Here is a 16,185-nt window from a genome sequence, read left to right as displayed (position 1 = left end):
AATGGCATACTCTGGTTGTTCTTTCATGCTGATGCTACATTAGTATAAAAAATGATGCTGCTGTCACTGATCTAGAAGAAATTGAACCACGCATCAATGAATGCATGGAGGAAGGTGGTATCAAGCAGAGAGAAGACAAGTGAAGCGATACGCTGCAGCCTGCCAGACAGGTCCAGCATGCTGAAAGCTACGTGTCTGGCGGTCTTAGCACCAGAACCTGGCTGGCACCTGAGGAGAGAGAAGGCATACATCTGCTTTCTATGCTTCAACAGCGAAGGCGCCTGGGAACCCGACTCCTCACAGCTGTCTGTCCCCACTGCAGCTGGACAGCAGCCGTCAAACGATGCAGCTGTATTTGGCACTGCAGGGGAAAGCACTGTGAGTGCTTGTGGTTCCAAGCGTGCTTGCAGTGCTTAATGAGTGACGCCGCACCAGTCATTCCTGCAAACCGTAACCAGCAGGAAATGGGCAGCCTCCAGAAAGAACAACCCTCAGCATTGACACCACAGCCAGGTAGGTCGGCTGCAGCTGTGAACAAGTGCAGCTCTCTGTCCTTATTGACACAGGCTCGTCGGTGCTACTGGCAGCAGAGTTGACATGTGAGGGAGGAAGTAGCTTTCATCCATGGTAAAGGGTCATAGCCAAGTGCATTAATTCTGGATTGCACCTATACAGGATACATGCTTACTCAGTTTCAAATTCCTCGAGGCAGCTGGGGCCATGCTCGACCTCAAAAAATAAATGTTGCACTTAGAGAGAAGGCAAGTGAAGCAAGTGTCCCTTGCTCCCTGGTGGTGTGGCCTTCATTTTCCATGGGGGTAGCTGACACTGCTTGTTCAACTCCTCCTGAGCCTGTTGGTGGATCTCCGGGGCTGGGGTGCGCTGTCAGGTCAGAGGCACTTTGACTTTTCTCAACTGGAGAAGCTGAACATGCAGCACCAGTGTTGGCCTGGCAGATCCCCGAGGGCTCTGGGCAGTGCACATGAGCAGCACCCTTGTCAGCCTCAACAATGGAGAAATTGGGAAGCATGAAGAACAGCAGTGGTGAGAAAGAAAGTGAGAAAGATGGTGGCAGCAGGAGTCATCGAGCCATCAGAAAGCCCCTCCGAAGTGCCGGTGGTCTCGGTGAAGAAAAAGTATAACAGCTCCTGCTTCTGTGCGGACTACGGGAAGCTTAACATTGTTACAAAGTCTGACTCATACCCACTCCCATGCATTGATGACACTTTGGATCAGCTGACTGGCTCCATGGGATTCAGCACACTGTACCTGCAGAGTGGATGTTGGCAAGTGGCAATCGCTCTGGATAGCAAAGAGAAGGCAGCATCATGCTAGGCTGTGGCAGTTCATGGTAATGGCTTTTGGGCTTTGTGATGCACAAGCTAAGTTCAAGCATCTGATGTAGTGAGTACTCACCGGCATCCCCAAGGACTGGAGGCATTGTCTACCTAGACAATGTGTTGATTGATGTGCCCAGCTTCAATGGTACACTCGTGAGCCTGGAGCAGGTTTTCCAGGCTATTAATTCTGCAAACCTCTGTCTGCATATTAAAAAGTGCAACCTCCTCTAGCAGTGCGTTCCCTGGACACATTGTTTGCTGAGCCGCAGTGGAAACAGACCCAGCATTGGTGGATGGGGAGCAACGGTGTCAAGCTCTGTGGAATGTCGGTGAGCTGTGGATTTGATTTTGTACTACTGCCATTTGTGCACGGGTTTGCCAATATAGCTGCACCTTCACATTAGTTCACGTGAAGGAGCCTGCATTCAAGTGTGATGAGGAGGTTGAGCATTTGTTGCTCTCTTTGTTCAGCTGTGTGAGACATGGGGGCGAGCATTACCCAGGGCAAGTGGTGTTGTGGACACAGACACTAGTGATGTGCTTTCAAAAATACAGGACAGAATTGAAAGGGTCATTGCACACTACAGCCGGCACATGAGTATATCAAAATGCAACTACTACATGTCGGGGAGGGAGCTGTTGGCTATCGTGGTAGGGTTACACCACTGACATCCTTACCTCTGTGATGTCCCCTTCATGATGTGCTGATCATGTCATGCATCACTGATTTGGCTCATGCAGTTCAGAGAACCTGAGGGTCAGTTCACAAAGTGGATCACAGTGCTGCAGGAATACAGCTATACGACATATGTGCTGGATGTATGATGGCAGGAATACGACAGTGTGCTGGAGCCTTACATGGTAGACCAGAGCATGGCCATGATGGTGGAGCAGCTAGTGAAGAGGTTTTTATGCAGGTTTGGGGTGCCAGGAGAGCTCCACAGTGACCAAGTGACCAATTACAAATTAGGATTCATAGCTGAGGTCTGCAACCAGCTTGGTGTCTGGAAGACTCAGACTACATCGCTCCATCTGCAGAGTGATGGCTTAAAGGAGCACTTCAATCAGACACTCACTGCTCAGCTACGGAGCCAAAAATGAGCCTATGATTCATGCTGTAGGGACAGACACTCTCACCAGGCATGCAAGTGTGGCTGTACAACCCGGGCCTAGGAAGGGACACTGTAGGAGAGCATCTGTTTCTTGAGGGAGCGCCTGGGTGAGGTGGTATATCAGGTCCGGGTGGGGAACTGGCTGTGGTGGTCCATTAGGACCAGCTCGCCCCATATTGGTCTCAGGAAAGAGAGACTGCACACCTGCACATTTGAAATAGCAACTTCTTGTAAAATCTATTTCATTTTTCAACATTAAAACTTATATTACAACATTGGTGAGCCTCTTGCCATTTTTCATAAATTTTATTTGTCACTCTGTTAGGCACTTTTGGACAATAATAATGTCAAAAATAGGAGATGGTTTATTTTTCTTTAATTTTAATATGGTTTTGTGAAAAGTGTGGTAGTGTGACATTTCTTCTTCTTTTTAAAAGTATTTGAATGCTAGTTGCAGAGAATTAATTATAATATCCTTAAAATCCAACTTTTGAATGAAACAAAAATAATTCATATGAAATAAAAAATATGACATTAAAAAATACTTTTCATTTAATGTGACTGAAAAAACACAGTAATACCAGTTACACATTGAAACACCAGTGACACTAAAAGAAATTCCACCAAAGATTCTGCATGAAAATTTGCATTTAGTGTTTATGATTATTGCTGATGGTTTGAACAGGTTAAACACAAATCTTTTAACAAAATTTGGCAATCACTTACTAAAAGTTCCAAAAATATATATTCTCAAATTTATATGCCATATCGTTTCCTATTATTGTTACTGAACTCAGTAATCTTGTAGCTGGCACAAAACAGATACATTTGGTAATGCCTTTTCTATCATTTAATTGCTGGGCTGGCCCATATGCAACATCCAGAACCTCTGATCAGTCTGAACTTGTTGCTTGTTCAGTGCCAAGTCCTCTGGTATTGGACACATGATCTACTCATCACCATACCAATTAACATCAACTCTGGGGCTTGGCCAGAAGTATTCATTGACTCAATTCTTGTGCGAGCACTTTACCATTGTTCTCCTCTACATACACGATGATGCCAGAGTAGGGCTTTTATCTGAAAATGTTTTAATGATTCACAGGCGGAGGCCAATTGTAAGCCAACTGTGTCCTCATTATGCAAAACCAATGTCAGTTTAAAAAAATAGATTTTGATATATGTGCATTTAACTGAATGTAAGTGCCAACAATAGCCTGTTGCATTTCCTCCCAGAGTGCTTCATGTTGTGCAGTTCAAGGATGGTGGGATGGTGTTTTGTCCTACTTATTTCTGAAATAAAATAAAATAAATATTCATTGTCTTTCCCATACAAAGAAGGCTCATGAATGTAATTTTAATTCATTACCAAATGAAGCAAAGAGGCTAAACATGGCTTCAGACTACTAACATAGTCTGAATAGCGAGCCTTTTGTTACTGTATTAATGTAGATACTGCTAACATCAATTTAAAAACAAACAAACAAACAACCTACCCTTGATTTCATTTTAATTCTTATTTGTGATTTAACATTTGTCACAGTTAACTATTTATCAGCAAGACAAGGGCTTAAAAAGTCACCTACATGCAAAATATCTGAGCTGGATTCAAATGACAACTTGGAAGCATTGAATATGCATAGCAAAACAATGCCTAAGCCCATGTAAGTCCATTTTCTTCTTTATTTTCTGCCATTTCACAAGGTTTAATCTTTAGCTCATATGCTTTTATTTTTAGCATGTAAAGGTTAATGTAGTTTTATTTATCTTTTATTCTTAAGACATTGTTGCATTATACAAAATTTTGCTCAGTGGTTATGCTGTGATGAATGTGTGCCAAAGACATATTGCTTGTGTTTTTTTTAACAGTCACTTCTACAGTGATACATATATGGACAGTGGGGATGAATCCATGTTGAGGAGCAAGGTAAAATCAAAACAGAGTTCTCCACCATGCTGGTAAGGCTGTGCTTTCTGTTCAATTGATCTATCTTATTCTATCATAAACAAAAAAAAAACATGTTTTGCAATCCTGATCCACACATTCCTCTGTGCTGCTTCTTTAAGTGCCCTCCCTGATTGTAAACTCTTCAATCAACTCAATTAATTAAAAAGCTCAAAGCCAATTATTAGTAGATTAGCTAAATTAAGTATTTTAGAGCAGGATGACTGTAAATTGCATAAATCCAGGACTGGAGAACACTTCTCTGAGTTTAAAACATCCAAAGACACTATAAAATATTTTCCTGAGAAAACTCCTGTTCTGACTCTTTTTTAAAACCTATTATTATTCAGCCCTGAGCCTCCACCTGTGCCACCATATTCAGTGCCTATAAATTAGGCTTTCTCCTTTGCATCTCCACTGATCCAATCTCAGCGTTTTTCTTTGTCGGTATCCACCTTCTACAGCACTCCACCAGGAGCAACCTTCTACACTGCTCCACCCAGCCCAAACACCTACCCCTCTTCATCAAGGACAAAGTCCTACACCTCTCCACCAGGTCCAGCCTCCTACACCTCTCCACCAGGTCCAGCCTCCTACACCTCTCCACCAGGTCCAGCCTCCTACACCTCTCCACCAGGTCCAGCCTCCTACACCACTCCACCAGGTCCAGCCTCCTACACCTCTCCACCAGGTCCAGCCTCCTACACCACTCCACCAGGTCCAGCCTCCTACACCACTCCACCAGGTCCAGCCTCCTACACCTCTCCACCAGGTCCAGCCTCCTACACCTCTCCACCAGGTCCAGCCTCCTACACCACTCCACCAGGTCCAGCTTCCTACACCTCTCCACCAGGTCCAGCTTCCTACACCTCTCCACCAGGTCCAGCCTCCTACACCTCTCCACCAGGTCCAGCCTCCTACACCTCTCCACCAGGTCCAGCCTCCTACACCTCTCCACCAGGTCCAGCCTCCTACACCTCTCCACCAGGTCCAGCCTCCTACACCACTCCACCAGGTCCAGCTTCCTACACCTCTCCACCAGGTCCAGCCTCCTACACCTCTCCACCAGGTCCAGCCTCCTACACCTCTCCACCAGGTCCAGCCTCCTACACCACTCCACCAGGTCCAGCCTCCTACACCTCTCCACCAGGTCCAGCCTCCTACACCACTCCACCAGGTCCAGCCTCCTACACCTCTCCACCAGGTCCAGCCTCCTACACCACTCCACCAGGTCCAGCCTCCTACACCTCTCCACCAGGTCCAGCCTCCTACACCACTCCACCAGGTCCAGCCTCCTACACCACTCCACCAGGTCCAGCTTCCTACACCTCTCCACCAGGTCCAGCCTCCTACACCTCTCCACCAGGTCCAGCCTCCTACACCACTCCACCAGGTCCAGCTTCCTACACCTCTCCACCAGGTCCAGCTTCCTACACCTCTCCACCAGGTCCAGCCTCCTACACCTCTCCACCAGGTCCAGCCTCCTACACCTCTCCACCAGGTCCAGCCTCCTACACCACTCCACCAGGTCCAGCTTCCTACACCTCTCCACCAGGTCCAGCCTCCTACACCACTCCACCAGGTCCAGCTTCCTACACCTCTCCACCAGGTCCAGCCTCCTACACCACTCCACCAGGTCCAGCCTCCTACACCACTCCACCAGGTCCAGCCTCCTACACCACTCCACTAGGTTCAACTTCTTTTACCACTTCAACTGGACCAGCCCCTGTTTCATTTTCCTAGAGCCAACCTCCTTTACCTCTGCTTTAGCTTTAGTTTCCTCGATGTCTGCTACAGGGCAAACTTTCAACTCTGCTTCTGAAATCTTTGTACTGATCGTCAGAATGGCATCAGGGAGAAAGCCTTTTCCTTGTACATGTAAGTGCAGTGTTACTTATTATTGTCTGTTCTGGTTACCCTTTCTCTATTATGGTGAAACTATTTTTACTTTATGTTATTATCATACCTCTGATTCATTTTCTTCATTATTTTTTTTTAATCTGTAAAACTACATACAATGCTTGAGGCAGTGACACATCAGATCACACAGATAGGCACCATGGTCAACATACTGTCATCACATATGGGTGGTAAGTCAGACAGGACAGCTGAGATGCCCAGTGAAATCACCTTCCCTCTGTCAACTATGGACGAGGTTGACAACTTTGAAAAATGGTTATGTGACTGGGCAAATGCCTCTAAAAAGAATGATGTGATAATTATGTACACAATTAATTAATGCTGTCTTTTTAAATTCTAGGAATAATTGATTATTTGTATGTGTGCTGTTATGACTAGACAGTAAGAGCACTCCTTTAGTAACAGACTCACTTTCACTGAGACTTGAACCTCTGATCACTGTGATAACACCCTTACTTTTATGTGTGATACATCTTCTTGTATTCTGTATCCATTCTCTTGGTGGGTTTGATTTAAAGCACATTACATGGACTATCCTTGCGCACATGTTTTCATACAGTATGGCTAAAAATATCAATCAGAAAGGCATCAATAACAGAAAGACGTTCAGTGCAATGGCAGCCAGGTACAGGTTGGATAAAAGTGCCAGGCTGCATTGGTTATAGCAAAAGAAAGGACTGGTTTAATACATTTCAGCATAATTACTATATTTACAATGTTGCACTATAGTAAGTAAAGCCTTGCATATACTTGCCTTGCAAATTCATCTTGTATAAATCTTCTATTTAAAAAAGAGAATCTGTCAACATTGTTATTGCAGTTATTTTGCCATGATAAGGCAATCTAAGAATGGCATATATAGGTTTTTGCCACACTATTTGGACGCCTATAAAATAGGTATACCCCGTAGAGATGGTTGCTATGCTTTAATAACTGCTGTATTTTTAGGATTATTATGCTTCTCTGTAAATGCTCTTTGTGCCGTCTCCTGCAGAGGTGCAGTGGGACACAAGGACCCAGCTGCGTCCCAAGCAACTAGTGATGACACATCATTAGACGGTTTAAACTGGCCTCAGACCAGGGAGGTGGCCGTAAACGATGCTAACATTTAACATGCCGCTCTTCTAATGACCACAGCAGCGATGAAAATTATTATTTTTTTAATCATTGTGATTAATTATGTAGGACATGGGCTTGCAATGGACTTTTGGCAGCATCCTGGTCAAATCTGGCATATAAGGGCTGGATCCGGATCTGTGCTGATGCTTGTGTTGACCTGAAATTGAAACTCTTCTAAATTGGGTCAGGACTAGATTTGGACCAGATGTGAAGATAACATTTGCAGCTCTGACAACTCTGGGCCAGATGTATTGATGACCTTTGCTAATATGGATTGGTTATGACCTATTTTGGTGCAGATCTATAAGGTTCAGTTTTTGTATTGGGCCGTTGTGCAGGAAGACACTGGGGCAGATCTGTTCCGCGGATCCGTACCAGATGCTGTGCTAAATTTGTCCCTAATCCGGCACAGCGCGCATTTGCTGTCTGGGATCCCACAAGCAGGCGGGCGATGTAGTGGCAACCGATGTGTGTAGTCAGTGCAGTGCGAGGACAGACTGACTGGGGCTTTTCCCGGCTAGCGCACACGAGCAGTCCTCGAGCGGGACCTTCGTCCGTCTAGCACTCCACAGGCGAAGCGAGAACAAGACTGCGGGCGCCAATGTACTTTGTAGTCGGTTTAACCCGATCGGGCTACCCTCAGCCACAGGTGTCGAGCAGGCAGGAAATGTATTGTTAAATGCACGAAATGCATGAAAAATAAAATACAAATAAAATAAAATGAGTAGAAGGCAGTCAACCTCATTGCCTAATTCCAGTCCATCGGCTAGCGAGTGACTCTTTGGCCTTAGGGTAATGACAGATTGCAATTCCACAGATATCCAGCAGATGGCAATTTTACACCATTAAAATACACATACAGCGCCTCGATAATCATGTTATATCGTTTATCATCTATAGAATAATTAACAGAGCTTGTGGTTCCTGTAACACGTGGCAGTTAATTCAGCATGTCCAAAATACAGGGGTGCATCTTTCAAATATATTCCACAACACTGTCAGAACCCAGTTTATTATGATAGACATCTGAAATGATAAAAGAGAATTTATTTAATCTTTACCCTATGCAAAGTAAATATATCACTAGATTCATTGTAAGTGCAGCATGTATATTAATAAAACATATGAGATCATATAGGCCATTTATTTCTAGAGCTGGAATACACCCATGCCAGTGTATGCCCATTTCTCATGCCAAGGACAGAGATGCTCTGACTTTTACTGCGTGTGACACATTAACAGAGTAAAAGCACACAGACCTACTTCTGTAGTCCACAGCCAGAATCCAACATGCACACACACACGGAGAACACGCAAGCACACACAGAGGAAGCAGCCCCTGCTCTGTGGTGGAGGCCAGTACCACACACATGATCGTGATTGAGGCTGATCATGATGGAGCACCAACACCTCACCCCCCCCCCCCCCCCCACCTGAGTTAGACAACTGTTTGGCGGGCGGCACGATGATTGCAGGCAGCCGGGGGCGGGGGAACCTGTGCCTGAGGCCCATGAGCCAAGAGCAACCAGCCTGATACGGGCATTCGAGGTTTAGCTCCTCTTCAGAAACGCACACATGTTCAGCCACACACACTGCAGCCATGACAGCAGCCCGCCAGTCCGTGACAGCAACCTACACACACAGCTCTCTCACGTTTCCATGCAATTTACATCCACAACTAGAACAGAGAGGGTGCATCGCTGTTTGGAATTGGACAATTCAAACTGCGAATCACCCAAACCAGAGAAAAAAAAAAAGAAAAGAAATAAAACACATTGTATGTCCCGTTGATCCATAGAAAACTCAGTAAAGACAGATAAGGGAGGAGTACAATTTAAAAATGATTTTTCAGAGATACCTATGCATGTGTGTGTTGGCTATGCAAGTGTTATGCTATGACCATATAATCCCGTGTGTCTGTGTATGTATATGTTCCCACCCTCAGCTGCTTGGGGGAATGATTACAGCGTGCACTCAGAGGGTTGTTGCCAGGGCTTTCAGAGAGACTGACAAGCTAATTGGTGCCTTCAAATGAGTGAAGATATAAATCTAGTCACATTAGTGCTGAGAGCAAGTGAAGTATGCCTCCCCCCCCCCCCAAAAAAAAGCAACCTATAAAATAATATCACTTGTTAGCACTAACTAGTTTGCCTGAGGTTTAGAGAGTAACATTTGGAGACACTGAGAGCTCCTTTCTTCATAGGCTAGACAGCAGCTGATCACTCTGCTTAGAACTATTTTGATCAGAGTAAACTCCCACTCAACCCTCATTCATATTACTATGCACCCAGCCTTCAATATATCACATCTCCTGCCTTTTAAAGGGATAGTAAATACTTCAGCATTGTTTACTGGGCACTTGACTTTTGCATCAGTGAAGACACTTCCGGTTTGTTATTTTTTATTCCTAGTATAAATGATTTCCTGAAACATGAGGGTTCTTTTGAAAGAGGTGTCCTTAAAAGCCCTCTGCACAGTACACTACAACTTTCTCGTCTCCATCTCTCCCTGTTTGTCTCTCTCCCTATCTCTCTCTCTCTCATACACACACACACACACACACACACACACACACACACACACACACACACACACACACACACACACACACACACACACACACACACACACACACACGTCATCTCTCTCATTCCCTGTCTTGTTTTTCCTCCCACTCTGTCCCTAGTCTCTACCCACACAACACAACAGTTTCGATATGATCATTCCACCAGAGAACATGCTATTGGGCGTTTATCACTCAGGCCAGGTAAGCCCACAGGTACGCCGCACAGGGGGGCAGGCACGGGAGAAAATCTGCACTCCTCTCCCGAGGCTGGTGGACATGCAAGATGAAAATCAAACAGACTAAGAACTGGACGGAAAGAGAATAAAAATGGTAATCACATTTGAGTCGAATGTCACCAGTCCATGCATGCAAAATCAACCCAGTCCATGTAGAACAGCGACCCCTCTGCTCTGTGTCTCTCATCTTCTGTTACTCTCTCCGATCTGCAGCGTTGCATGGCCACATGTACAACAGAGAAAGGATGAATATGCTATGCTATACACGGCATGTATGTACATTTCTGGATGGCGTGACTGGTGTGTGCTCCATGATACGTGCATGCTGCTGCTATGAAATGGCCCTCTCAATGCGAATAAGAGTGACAGGAACCTCATTACAGGCTAATAGCTTCTGGGAATGGTAGCTGAGAGTCTAATTTGAGCACTGCCAACTAGACATAACAATCTTCTTCGACTCTGAACCTTTCTTTTCACACCACATGACTTGTAAGAAAAACAAGCTTTTATAAGTGGCTAAAGTGATGAAGGAAAAATTGTGGCTTTTTTTTAAAAAACACAAGCAGAGAAATAACAAATGGAACAATTTCGACTGCCAAAACTTTGAACCAGACTTTATATGAAGAAAGACAGATGTCAGGGAGGGGGCTGAAAATAAGTTTACTACTCTGATAATCTAAAATAAGGTTGAAAATAAGTTTACTACTTTGTTCGTCTAATTGATTTGCACTCCCTGCCGAACAGAGTGCCATACCCCACAGACCAGGTCTGGCGACTCAAGCATAAATCAGCGAAGATAATCACATTATGGAAATTAGGTCCAGGGGAGACCTCTTCACTACTGTCAAGTACTGCCATAGCATGTCTAAGACAACAATCACAACAGAGCAAGGATGAACTGAAAAACGCCCATACATGCATCAGGTACACATTAGTACTAGACATGACTCTTTATAGACTAGCATTCCTAACAAAGGAGCTTAAACATTGTATGGCTAGAGCACAGTTTAAACAGCTAAGCGGTTGCATTGTAGGTATCACAGACAGCAGTATTAGTGCATGACAATACGACCCTGTGACTAGCTAATTAGTGCTGAGTGCTAAGTAGAGTTCTTTAGGTATTCACAATAAGATAAGAGTCTGCATCCACACCATGGAATCACTGGCTCTTTATCTATTAACCTTTGCTCTATGGGTCTCTGAGAACTCCTTACTTTCTCCTATTATCGATGTCTACTAATAAGGCTTTTGGTTCAGTTAGATCTGGTACCCATGTAATCCATTGCCTGGGCCCTCTTGGCCTTTGGAAATTGCAAAGTCATTTCTTCTCATGTGGTGATTTAGAGTTTTTGCACGGTGAGGGGCACCGAGGTCATTTGGAGATGAAAATGATCACGGACAGTAGGCGAGTTTAAGTGTGTAAATCTTATGCCCTCTGCAAGAAAACCATAACTTGGCCACGGGTGCGTATGTGTGTGTGTCACTCCTTGCCAGTCTCTGCTCAAGCGAGGAAAGGTCAAACAAAAAGGGGAGCTTGTCCACAGTTCTCCATTAGCAGTGAGCTCCTTTGGGGGGGAGCAGTTTTTCATCAATAGCCCAAATGAATACAGGAGTTTGTGAGACAGGGCATTGTGGGGGAAACAGACACGAGGACAATTCAATACTTCCAACAGGGCATTAAAAGCCTGTAGGATGTGACACAGGAGCTGGCTGTAACTCAGTCAGGGAGGTTGGTGGGACCACGAAGGCCATTCGAAGATCTCTGGAGTCTTCATCTGCGACGGGTTCCAGGCCATTTCCCACGCATATGGTCATCATGGGAGGGCTTAGCGCTCTAAAGCATGCCATCTATAGTGCAATGGCACCCTAAATCCTGCAGCTGTAGCGTCTGCAGCCCGTTAACTACCTCACATATCACAGAGCAATGCAAACACACACACACACACAGGTGCACACCCACACAGGCCTTCAATGGAAAGAGTCATATGGAGACAGAGTGCTGGCAGGGTCAGCCATGGTAGAGAGGGAAGGGGAGCGGAAGAAAAGGGGGATGTGTCTGGGAGGCAGCAGAGGGCAGAGCCAATCAGCCGCCCGTTCAGCCACTGAAGCGCAGCTAGTGAAAGCCAGCCTCCACAGAGTCTGGAATTACCAGGCCCTCAGGCATTCCACTTGTTTACTGCAGCCTCTACCACGTCCGGGACCCCACTATGCCACTCTGTGACGAGCCCAACAGCCCCGCTGATAGGCTGGTACTACTCAAACACCTGCCACAGTCACATAAGCCAGTGAATGTAGTTGCTCCCAAGGTGAAATAAATCAAAAGCAATGTGTGCTGCAATAGAAAAGTGGAGTGGTCATTTTCTAAACACCTTTTCTGTCACCAGACACTGTTGTGCAAAATGCAAGCATGCCCAGCATCCAGTGTTTGCTTTTAATTGGTCTACTACCTGAAACCCATCTGTGTGTACTGGCGAAATTAACTATCTCTTTCTCTCATCCAATAAACACACCAGCCTGCAAAATAAAATTTTGCAGTTTTATCTCAACTGGGTAGATAGGATGGCATATTGAAATGTATCGATTGCCTGTGCTTGTGGTTCTCTTTGGGACTGGTGTCTCAATTTCTGCTGCAATGGCAAGTCTCCCCCTGACCCCCAAGTGGACATTAAGCCCAACCCCCCCCCGGACCGTAACCTCGGAGCTCGGCCAAGATAGGCCAGTGGATGTTTCCAGCAGAGCAGCGTCTCCATGGGCAAGGGTAGGCAGCGGAAGCAGTGGAGTGGAGGCAGGGAAAGGCTTAATAGAGATTCTGTCAAACTGATAGAGTTCTTTAACCCAGTTTTCTTTTATCACAGAGAGCTCTTCTCAAATTGAACTGTGATGCCCTACACTGGATCAAGCGGTGGCCAAAATAAATCAGTCCTGTACTTATGAAGTCAGAAATCTCCTTGGTGTACTACTAGTTGAGTAAAAATAAAAGTCCTCTGTTCATATTCCAATTTCAGTTACTTTACATTTACTTAAATATTAAAAGTAAAAATACTGCTAATTATTTATAGTTAAGTTATATATTTTTAAATAGTTTCTATTGAGGAGACCTGTGTGGTTGTACACATAAAAAGGGAGAGTGCACTAAATTTCTCTGGATATTTTAGACAATCCTGTTGTAACAACTGTAACATAGTACAGATACTTGAAATTATTACTTAAGTACAGTAGCAAATAACTTCATTACTGAACACCGCAGGCTGGGTTCACAAATGCAGTGGCAGTACGTACATCACAACCCACTGCACCACAAAACTGCTTGCAGTCCAGCTGAGGGTCAGAGCAGGTGAGTGACTCTCTGAGGAAAACACCCCAGGGAACCAAAGCACCACAGCATGTGCACCAATGCCCAGAGCACTAATGTGCTGGGCTGTTCAGCGAGATGTAATAGGAGGGAGGCAGAGCGCCAGGGTGGGCTTCAGAGAGGACGGCACCCTGCAGAGCCAATAGAGATGGCCTAAAAAGCTCCCGTGAAGGTCAGATGATGCGTTTCTCCAAGTCCACGTTGCCAGCTTTGCAGCAGAGCCTCACAACAACAACAGCAACGACAACCAAGCAATCATCTGGCAAAAGCACTAAATCACAGAGATGACCTGAATTAAGCTGCAGGGCTTTTTCCAGCCTTATAAGCAGAGCTGCGCACATTGCAGCCCAAGCTCGCCCATTTGAAATATAGGAACCAATTTAAACCGAGAGGGTGGTGGAATTCAGACAGGTGAACAGACTCAGAGAGCATATCACTTGCAGTCAAGTTGCTTGGCATGAGTGGAAAAATGCCATTATACTCCAGATACAACAATAGGAGCAGCTGGCAAGAGCGAGAAGCCCTTTTTTAATCAAACTGATTCAACCCAACTCTGGGTTGCTCTTCCGACTCGTTTATAAATGCACTTCCGGCTCATTTATAAATGCATTGTCAATTAAGTGTACGTGAAACCTTTAGAGCATTTTTTTTTTCCTGGGCATAGGAAACATTTCAGAAAGTGGCTCTCCATAACTTTGCCTGATTAAAGTGGATTTTATGTCTTTTAGTCCGTGAACGAATTTCAGACGACTTTGCGATGATCGTGCAGGGGTCAATCAGCCACTGGTCTACTAAGGAGCTCTAATCATTTTTACTCCAATCAAATGAATGGGGGTTGATGGAAATGAGCGCGGTTGAATTACTGCTCCTCGCTTGGGATTATGTATGTATGAACCCAACATCTCCCCCAAATAAAACAATTAGTGCAGTTCTGCATTTCCAGATCAGCCGTAACCCATAGGCAGTTTTTCACGGTGCGAGTCAATGATTAATATCAGCAGTTACTGCCTATGAAAACATGGACAACCGTACTGTAGAGATATATTGAACTGAGCTTGGAGTACCGATGCGGCCCAGGAAGAAACACGATAATATCCTCCATTGGAAAGCAGCCAGCCCGACACTTCAAGCACAACCACCACACAGTCTTAAGCATTATTACGCTGCATCAAATCGTTATAACTGTTTTAAGCAGGCCGGCTGATGCAAGGACCGGCGAGAAGTACGAAAGGGTTCATTATCCCTCCAATAAAAGGGGAAACGGTGCACGGTGCGCGGAGCGCTCAGCATGGAAGCGAATTTGGCCCTACTACAGTGCTGTTGATTAGAGTGAAAAGCCTCGGACGCGAAATTCGCTCGAGCGCTTAATTCATCACGACGGCACAACAATAAATTTTGAGCTTTTAACGGGGGGAAATGCAGTACATTCAGAGGGCCCTCCATCATCCTGTCCTAAACCCCTATTAGGAGGAGTGCACTGTGTTTCTGAACATATAAATCAATTCGCTAATATCACTGTAGCGCGTTCAGCGGCCACAGCTCCGATGTCGGTCCCTCGTCCTCGCAGCTGCACGCAGAGCCCTGCTGGACAGCTTATTTTAGGATCCCACCAATGTGGGAATAAATGAAAAGTAATTTTCAGCCACAACCTAAGGTTTATTACCGGGGCAGATGGAAACGGACTGTGTGGGGGATCGCCTGAAACTAGTGGAACTGTAGTGAAACTTATATGTAATCACTTGCGTATTTGGTTAAATGTTGAAATTGGTACGCTTGGCTTGCAGGTCTAGACGATGGGCCACTAAATCAACCGATAGAGTGGGTGACAAGCCCCGGCTCCTGCTATGCCAGGGTTGTCAAAGTGCGGTGACGAGCTCATGAGCGTTTTTTTTTTGTTTTTTGTTTTTTTTTACAGGTTAAAGCATTCCTTCACTCAGCCGTCAGTTAAAGATGCAGTCGCTTTCCTTCTTAGAAGGTAATGGCACCATAAATCCATTTTAAGCACCCTCAATGTGAAGGGTGACACCGTCCCCAAATTAAGTAGCATAAACCCAATTTTCCCTCATTTAATATCTGAAGCTAGATGTTCCAAAGCCCATGAGGGATGTTAATATTGGGATCATTTGAATTAGAATGACACTGGATTGTTTATATAAAAGGGTCTTAGAAATGTTAATCTGGCAAACTGCTTGTCCAAAAAGCAGAGAGCAGTCTCTCTAAATTTAATTAAATCATTTTATTCCTCTTCCATCGGTCTGAGAGAAGTTGTTTTAATTAGAGCGCCAAGCTTAGGTTACTCAGCCACTTTATTCTCTGTAATGCTACTGCACACACACGAGTAATATTAATGTGACAGGGGCCACACAGATAAAGCGCTCCCGCTACCTCTGACACTTAACCACGCACGTATTCACACACCCACCCACACATGCCCACATGACAAATTTTAGTGAATCGATTTGTCCTTTTCAAAACGGGGGCAGTGCTTGAAGGGCACAAGTGGAGTTTCCACAAGGAGGTCTGATTTAATTTAATAAGTAAGACCTTTAGTGCATGCTAGGGGAGTTGCAGATTGGGTGGTGGAATGACAGTTTA

The 16,185-nt window shown here is 45.1% G+C and overlaps 1 long non-coding RNA gene across 1 annotated transcript; it reads left to right on the top strand.

Annotated features, from left to right (window-relative positions):
- Nucleotides 1-521: 521 nt before the first annotated feature.
- On the top strand, nt 522-4,852 carry LOC113583433 (uncharacterized). The gene is made up of 3 exons (XR_014126060.1): nt 522-1,669; nt 3,996-4,116; nt 4,322-4,852. It is a non-coding gene; the product is annotated as an uncharacterized LOC113583433 (long non-coding RNA).
- Nucleotides 4,853-16,185: the final 11,333 nt, after the last annotated feature.

The sequence above is a fragment of the Electrophorus electricus genome, chromosome 11 (genome assembly GCF_041902795.1).
Source record: "Electrophorus electricus isolate QZ-2024a chromosome 11, ASM4190279v1, whole genome shotgun sequence".
Lineage (NCBI taxonomy): Eukaryota > Metazoa > Chordata > Actinopteri > Gymnotiformes > Gymnotidae > Electrophorus > Electrophorus electricus.
The sequence above is the reverse complement of the archived record's forward strand: the minus strand, read 5'-3'. Positions and strand labels throughout refer to the sequence as shown.